An 8,556-nucleotide genomic window follows, 5' to 3' on the forward strand; every position below is an offset into this window, starting at 1 on the left:
GCTACAAACGTAGCCTTATACTGTCAACTTCCCCATTTTCGTTGAGTTTGATTTTGAAAACCCACTTTACTCCAATCTTCTTCATTCCTCTAGGAAAATCTGTCAACTCCCAAGACTCATTTCGTTTGATGGCTTCTATCTCCAAGTTCATTGTAACTCACCATTTTGAACTTTGAACAGCTTCTTCAAAGGTAGTCGAATCTGTAGTTGAGGTTAATAGAACTAAATTGTCGGGCTCAGCTTCTTCAGAAAATTCTCCCTTGCTCGCATAATCTCCATCCATAATGGTGCTCTTCTATTCCTCACTTCGGGTGTGCTTTCTTCAGATGTTGAAAAATTTGATTTAGATGGCTCATTCGAAAATATATTAGCTTCCCCTTCTTCTTCGTCTACTATCACCTTCTCTTAAGATTCTTCCTCACTTTGATAATGATCGCTTCCTTCTATATTACTATCTTTCCATTCGTGGGTATCAAGTCTAACTTCTTCGTTATTTTTACCCCAATTTCAACATTTGTTTTCTTCAAAAATCACCTCTCTACTTGCAATTATATTCCTCGCCATAAATTTACTAATGAGAGAGACTGCATACATTAAATCCAACCTTGTTGCAATTAAATACATTAAATTCATCCTTTGTTAGTCTAACCGAAGGAACAACATGGTTTTTCAAACTATTAGTCCAAAACTTCTTTTGCATACTATCTCTAACTAATATAAATGTCTTCAAGATTTTGTAAAATTTCTACCGCTCGGAAATATTTCATTTTTTCCCTAATCTATCATTTCAAATTGAAATTTCATAAAATTCTTAAACTTAACAAACATGCTCTCATCATTACTAGTAAAAACTAGATCGTCAACATATAGTCTAACAATTAAAATTTTACCTCTATCTCCTGTTTGTATGAATAAAGTAAGGTCACAGTTGCACCTCTCAAATCCTTCTTTGGTAAAGTGTTCTTAAAGTCGACTAAATCATGCACGTAGGGCTTCTTTAAGACCATATAATGTCTTCATCAATTTGTATACCTTGTATTCTTGCCATTTTTTCTCATAACCATGTAGTTGCTCGAAAGATGGCTTCTTTTAACTCTCCATAAAAGAAAGCTCTTTTCACGTCAAGCTGATACGCGTTCCCACTATTCCGGGCTGCTAAAGGAATTATCATTCGAATACTATCCCACCTAGCCACAGTGCAAATGCCTTGGAATAGTCTATACCATGTTGTCGTGCATAACTTTTTGCTACAAACGTAGCCTTATACTGTCAACTTCCCCATTTTCGTTGAGTTTGATTTTGAAAACCCACTTTACTCCAATCTTCTTCATTCCTCTAGGAAAATCTGTGAACTCCAAAGTCTCATTTCGTTCGATGGCTTCTATCTCCAAGTCCATTGTAGCTCACCATTTTGAACTTTGAATAGCTTCTTCAAAGGTAGTCGAATCTGTAGTTGAGGTTAATAGAACTAAATTGTCGGGCTCAGCTTCTTCAGAAAATTCTCCCTTGCTCACATAATCTCCATCCATAATGGTGCTCTTCTATCCCTCACTTCGGGTGTGCTTTCTTCATATGTTGAAAAATTTTATTTAGATGGCTCATTGGAAGATATATTAGCTTCCCCTTCTTCTTCGTCTACTATCACCTCCTATTCAGATTCTTCCTCACTTTGATCATGTTCGCTTCCTTCTATATTACTATCTTTCCATTCGTGGGTATCAAGTCTAACTTCTTCGTTTTTTTTACCCCAATTCCAACATTTTTTTCTTCAAAAATCACCTCTCTGCTTGCAATTATCTTCTTGGACACTAGATCATAGAGTCTATATGTTTGAGACTCTTCACTCATCCCTAGTAGCACACACTGAAATTTTTTTATTATCTAACTTCTTTTTCTTATCGTCTGATACATGAACGGGGTCAATGTATCCAAAAACTCAAAAATAATTAGTATTAGGTTTTGCGCCACTCCAAGCCTCCTCTGAAGTCATATTTTTCACTACCACTTTAAGACTTCTATTGAGCACGTGCAATGTCCAGTTTACTGCTTCTGGCCACAAATTCTTTGGAACTTTTTCTCTGATAATATACTTCTAATCATGTTCATGATTGTTCTATTCTTGCGCTCTGCTAGACTCGCTATACTATTTTATTGGTGAGTGTAGCTGCAGTTTTCTACTGATACCATTAATTTTGCAAAAACTATTGAACTCGTGAGAGGTGTACTCTCCATCCCTATCTATGGGTAGACAACGAACAAAATCTTCAATCTCTTTATCAACAAGATTTTTTTCAGCAAGAAAATATATTCACACATTGCGACGGTAATCATCAATAAAACTTATAAAATACCTCTTATTACTGTTGGAAATAGTTTTGATGGATTCACAGACGTCTGCATGTACCAGTTACAGCCTTTGTCTTGTTCTCCATAAACTTCTCTTTGGAAATGCATCCCTATGTTGCTTTCCCACCATGCAATCAATGCATATTTTAGACGATGTTTTCAACTGGGGTAACTCTGTTAGATAAAACCTCAGTTTTTTTTATAGTTTTTCCTTATTCACACGATTTCAGAAAATCTCCGTTTGACCATTTGACAAATCACGTCGAATGGATCACCAAAATTTTAGATGGAAATTTTGTAGGGAGTGGCACAGATTTAGTTGGCCAATCTCCAGCCATATTTAGAATATTTTATATTTTAAATAGGAGATTTGTTGCGAATAAACAACAACCTGATTTTTGACGCAGTCAGAATTTAGTTATCCTCTCTCTCCTTTTTTTACGCATTTTTCTTCCAACCAATTTCCTCTCGCCGAACAATCCATCAAACTCTCTAACCATTTGTTTATGTTGCAATGTTCTCAAACCTTTGAAACATAGATGCCCATATCTGCGGTGCGAAATATGAATGTTGTCTTCTATAATTGTTTGGAAGAAAGTGGCGGTTTGCCGCATGAGTCTTGCAAGTAATATGAACATTTTATTTGCAGATATTGTTGTTTGCAGAATAAGTCCCTTATTGGGAAGATAGATTTTGCATCTCCATGTTGTATCAAAATAGATACCCCTCTTTGTTGCAATTATCCAAGACTTAATAGATTGTTTTTAAACTTGGGTATATAAAAACCATCAGTGGTTACCTTAACGCCAACAACTTGCAATCTAATGTTATCTTTTCCTAACACTGCCATCTTGAAATTATTTCAAGCTTAACAGATTGTCGGAACTCCTTGTCAAAATCTGAGAACCATTCCTTGTTTGAACACATATGATTGCTACACCTCGAATCAAGGAACCAAACATCTTCCCTCCTAAATTGATTGAGCTCAACATAGGATATCAGCAACATTTCTCTTCATTCCCAAGTTCATTATAATTGGCTTCTTTTTCCAATTGAGAACACTCATATCTAAAGTGTTCTAACTGATGACATTTATAACACTCAACTGTACTTTTGTTGAATGAATGTCTACATCTTCCTCTTCCTTGAAAAGCTTCGCGAGCTCGATCACCTCCTCTTCCATCGAATCTATAATCGTATGTCACCTTTAGTTCTTGTTCATCACTTACTCATTCATCGATTGTTAAAGTGTCTAAGTTATTAGACTCTTCAATAAAACATATAACATAGTCAAATCTTGAGGTGATTGATCTTAAGATTTTTTCAATAATCACTATTTGTTTCATGTTTCGCTATGAATTTTCATCTTGTTTACAATGGTGAGACTTCAAGCAAAATATGCACAAACACTCCCACCTTCTTTCATCTGTAAGACTTCAAACTTTTTCGTAAGAGCTTAGAGTTGTGCTCTTTTGACTCTTGTAGAACCCTGATACTTCTACTTCATAGAGTCCCAAATTTGTTTTGCAGCATCTCTATTAAGATCGTTCCCATAGTAGCTCGATCAATGGCTTAGAACAAAATAATTCTTGACCTTCAAGTCTTTCAACTCAGGGTATGCAATTGTGTTTGTTGTGCTTCGATAATCTCTTCTCCTTTGGCTACGACAGGGATTCCGGTCTCCACCAAGGACCAGTATTCCTTTCAACGAAGAAAGTTTTCATAAGCATAGACCAATGATCATAGTGGCCATCAAACTTAGGAATTGTTGGTAAAACGAAATTGGTTTCAGCTGCCATATTTTGAATCTCTTTCAACTCACTATTCAAGAAAAAAGGCTGCAATTTTTTCTTCTCACAATTAGGCCTTGCATTGTAGCTCTGATACCAAATGTTGTATACACACAACTAAAACTTTGAAATCAATTGTGTTATCAAACAAATCAACTTGGTTGACTTTTATAGTCTTACAAACTAACATATTTAGGAATGATAAAATTAGCCGACTCAAAAAATAAGAAATTCAAACCCCCACTAATAAATTAATTTAGTTGTCCTCACATTCCTACAAATGTACATCCTAATGAAATGGTAGCTATTTCAACCCTAGAGAAAAGGTCTAGTATGACCATCTTTAATAATCTACGTCTTGACAATCTATATTTTATTTACATGTGATTAGAATGCGAAATGAGATTCTCAACCTAACTCACATTAGAGAATAACTTTGGTTGTTTTTCTTTTCTCACTATTAACTTTGTATTTATTAGAGATTGTATTAACAAGTTGAGAATGACCACACTAAGTAACTGTTTGGATCTAAATAGTCATTGATATATTAATAAGTAGCACATGGATTTCATTATTGTCTTCTTTTTTATTAAAATAGGGTAAACACAAATAATTTGATTTTTTTACTTCCATGATGTTACCTAGAATATTCAAATAAACTGTTAAAAAATATGGATGGAGAAAAACTTATTAAATAAGTATCTTTTTCTAACGTTAAATTTATTTCAAAATAACCTTTTTGTGAACTCTATTAAAGTAAGATGAAAATTAGTGAAGAAGAATGGTTGAATAATTATACAAATGTTCTAATAAATTAATTGATTTTATTCTGTTGAAACCCTATCAAATACAAAACTAAAAACAAAGACACAAATCATTTTCAAAATTTAGAGATCTATAAGAAACAAATAAGATACTATTATTCTTTTTAAAGTTCATAGATTTATGACGAACAAATCTTAAAAAATTTGTGGTCCCATGGTCTAAGTGGTTAGGACATTGGACTTTGAATCCAGTAACCCGAGTTTAAATCTCGGTGGGACCTTTGCTATATTTCTCTACTCAAAAGTAAAAGTCACATACATAATAGATATAAAATTAAAACTTTATGATACTAGATATAAAATTCAACTTTACATTTATTAAAGAAATTGATTTTAATGGGTTAGAAACTCTATTAGATATATATAAAGTATTTATGTAATATAAAACTCAACTTTACCTTTATTAAAGTAATTGATTTTAATGTGTTGAAACTCTATTAAATATATATAAAGTAATTAACTTGACATATTATATATTGTTTAGAGATGATATAAAGTTGAAAGTGTATAAAAATATTATCTATTTTTTCAATTTTTGAAATTTATAAGACACAAATTTTATGAAGATCTATGGTCCCATGGTCTTTCGATACAAAAATGAATTTGATCCTTACTCCCAAATTTTAAACGAAAATAATTTTCTTCAATTGGACTTACTAAGTCTTGTTTGAAGGTGTTAATATAACACATGCGGAAGCAATTTGGATCTTAGGCACTTTAATAGTAAATAACTAGCATGTTCATAAGTATTAAAACTTAATGACTTTGAATACTAACTTTTTGTAGTTCAAATTTCTTTTTCCTCACGAATAGGTTTCGAACCACCACTAGTGTCTTCTCCACTATCCTCCAGCCTTAGAACGGGATTGTAAAATTCGGTGAGTGACTTAAACTTGGGAGGGATTTTGTATATATGAAGAGAGTGTTTGTGAGAGGTTTTTCTCATGGTTTTTCACCAACAAGAAGACCTTTCATGTATTATGATCCCTCTATTTATAGAGTCATGTTTGCATGTTCATGCAAATTTGAGATCACCAAATTTTGATACTCAAAATTTCACTCAAATGTTTGGGATTTTGTGGCAAGCATGCATGCTTGAGTTAACCAAATTTTTACACTCAAATTTGTGGGGTTTATTTGGCAAGCATGTAAGTTTGGTTAAACCAAATTTTGACACCTCAAAATTCCACTAACATGGATTTTTCAAATCCCAAAGTAATATTAAATTTGAATGATTAAACTATTTAATGAATATTTAATATTAATTCAAATGTCAATCCCAATTAATTTTTACACATATTTGATTAAGATATTTAAATCTTATTTAAATATTTCAGATTCACTCTTTTTGTTTAATTCGTAAATAAATAAAAAAGCAGTTAAATATATCGTATATATGTAGCGCATTCTCCCTAATTTGAATTCGAACACTTCGAACTCACTCGTCACACCGTTCTATAGTTTAGTCCGATATGAGCTAGCAAAGAGATCTAATGGACCTATAGATCATGGGCATCAATGATCCAAGATTAACTGGTTAAACTCATTAACCTTGTTAACCAACATTCGTTAACTACTAAGACATTTCACTATAGCCTAGTAGTTGCACTCCCCTCACTATAGATATATTTCTGTCCATTTGATATAACCATTATTAGTAAGTCCATCCTTCACAGGTTGTTCGTAATTAGAGCTGGGTCAATTTACCGTTTTACCCCTAAAGTTACTTCTTGTTTCTTATGTCTCATTGATCCTCTAATGAACAATTGGTTTGTAGTCCAACTAGTAAACTGGATCCCTCTCAGTCCAATGAGAGGGTGGGGTCCCTTGTTCAAGACCTGGAGTTAGTACTTAAGGGAATTACCTCTCTTCTATCCCTAAAAGTGGGTAGGAGTGAATTCCATCTTACACCCCACGTCCCTAGCCATTTACTCGGTCTTACCCCTAAAATGGGAGGCCTATTGAGTCGGCGAACTTGAGCCACTCTCACCCATGAAAATCTAAGGATAATTCCGAATAAACAAGAGTTCATGGTTAGCTCAGGATTAAGATCGAGTTACCTAGGTCATCGAATGAAAAGAAAATCAGTCTCAATAGTAAACGACATTATAAAGTGAGAGTGATTTTCTTCATAGTCCGATCTTATGCAATACACATTGCATAGGACGCCCCTACTCACATGTCTCCACATGTACAATTTTAGTGATCACATTGTTTATATCATATACAAAAGTGCGTCGCATCCATAGTGTCCCAGAATAAGGTACTCAGCCTTATCCTTATACTATAGATCATTTTGACTATATACTTGAACTTTATCAACTCTTATGTCTCTACATATAGTTCAAGTAATCATACTATAGCCAGAGTGTTCTTAGTTNAGGTGTCTTAGGACTTTGTTCCTTCGACAAATGAACTCCATGCCTGAAAGGTAATAATCCTTTCTTGAAGTCCTGCATCTTATATCGAATCAATATTTTGTCGATGTACGATGCCTGAGACAATGCTAGTGATTTGTTCCTCCGATTCCGAACAATTTGGATTCCAAGAACAAACTGAGCCTCTCGAAAATCTTTCATTTTGAATTTTGTCGCTAACCAATGCTTAATGTCAATCAGAAATCCCACATAATTTCCAATGAGTAAGATATCGTCAACGTACAACACCAGGAAAGCTACTGTAGAGTTGACTATCCTTTTATAAACAAAGGTTCGTCAACATTCTGTTTAAAACCATAAGATTTGATTGAAGTATCAAACTTTATATTCAAAGATCAAGATGCTTCCTTCAACCCATAAATGGATCTTTTAAGCTTGCAAACCCTTTACTCGTGATCCTGTTCAATGAATTTTTCAAGAGATTCGATAAAACTGATGAAATATTCATACCCTCCTCGTGCTTTGACATTCATTGGACTATAGAGATCTGTATGCACGAGTTCTAAGGTTTCTTTGGCTCTATAACCTTTTTCGGAAAAACGATCGTTTAGTCATTTTACCCTCAAGACAAGACTCACATGGAGGTAAAGAGTTGTCTTCTAACTCATTTAGAAGTCCTCTTTTAACCAATATCTCAATCCTATTGAGATTAATGTGGCCTAGTCTTAAGTTCCAAAGATAGGTATTAGGAGAAATCTTTTGTCATTTATTTTGAGTTTCAGCTATTTTAAACATCTCGGTATTTAAAATGGCTTTTGTTTTGCTCGGTTTTAACATATATAAGTTATTTTCTAGTTTTGCAGAACAAATATGAATACCTCTTTTACAAATGAACACTTCATTGATTTCAAAAGATACTTTATACAATTGTTCTAATAAACCAGAGATAGATATTAGATTTGTAGTCATTTCAGGAACAAAAAGTACATTATCTAATATAACGAATCTATCTCCAAAAAAACAACTTTAAATTTCCTACTGATCTTACTGAGACAACCTCTCTTGTTCCAACCCTGAGTGTTATCTCGCCGTCCACAAGCATTCTATAGGAGCTAGTTTCCTGGTAAAAAGAACAAATATGATTAGTCGCCCCTGAATCTAATATCCAAGTTGAGTTGTCATACTCTACTAAACATATTTCTACAACTAGTAAATCAT

The 8,556-nt window shown here is 33.6% G+C and overlaps 1 non-coding gene across 1 annotated transcript; it reads left to right on the forward strand.

Moving 5' to 3' along the window:
- The first annotated feature begins 5,108 nt into the window (after nt 1–5,108).
- Nucleotides 5,109–5,181, forward strand: TRNAQ-UUG. Its single transcript has one exon. It is a non-coding gene; the product is annotated as a tRNA-Gln (tRNA).
- The last annotated feature ends 3,375 nt before the right edge of the window (nt 5,182–8,556 follow it).

This window comes from Cucurbita maxima, unplaced genomic scaffold (assembly GCF_002738345.1).
Source record: "Cucurbita maxima cultivar Rimu unplaced genomic scaffold, Cmax_1.0 Cma_Scf00076, whole genome shotgun sequence".
Lineage (NCBI taxonomy): Eukaryota > Viridiplantae > Streptophyta > Magnoliopsida > Cucurbitales > Cucurbitaceae > Cucurbita > Cucurbita maxima.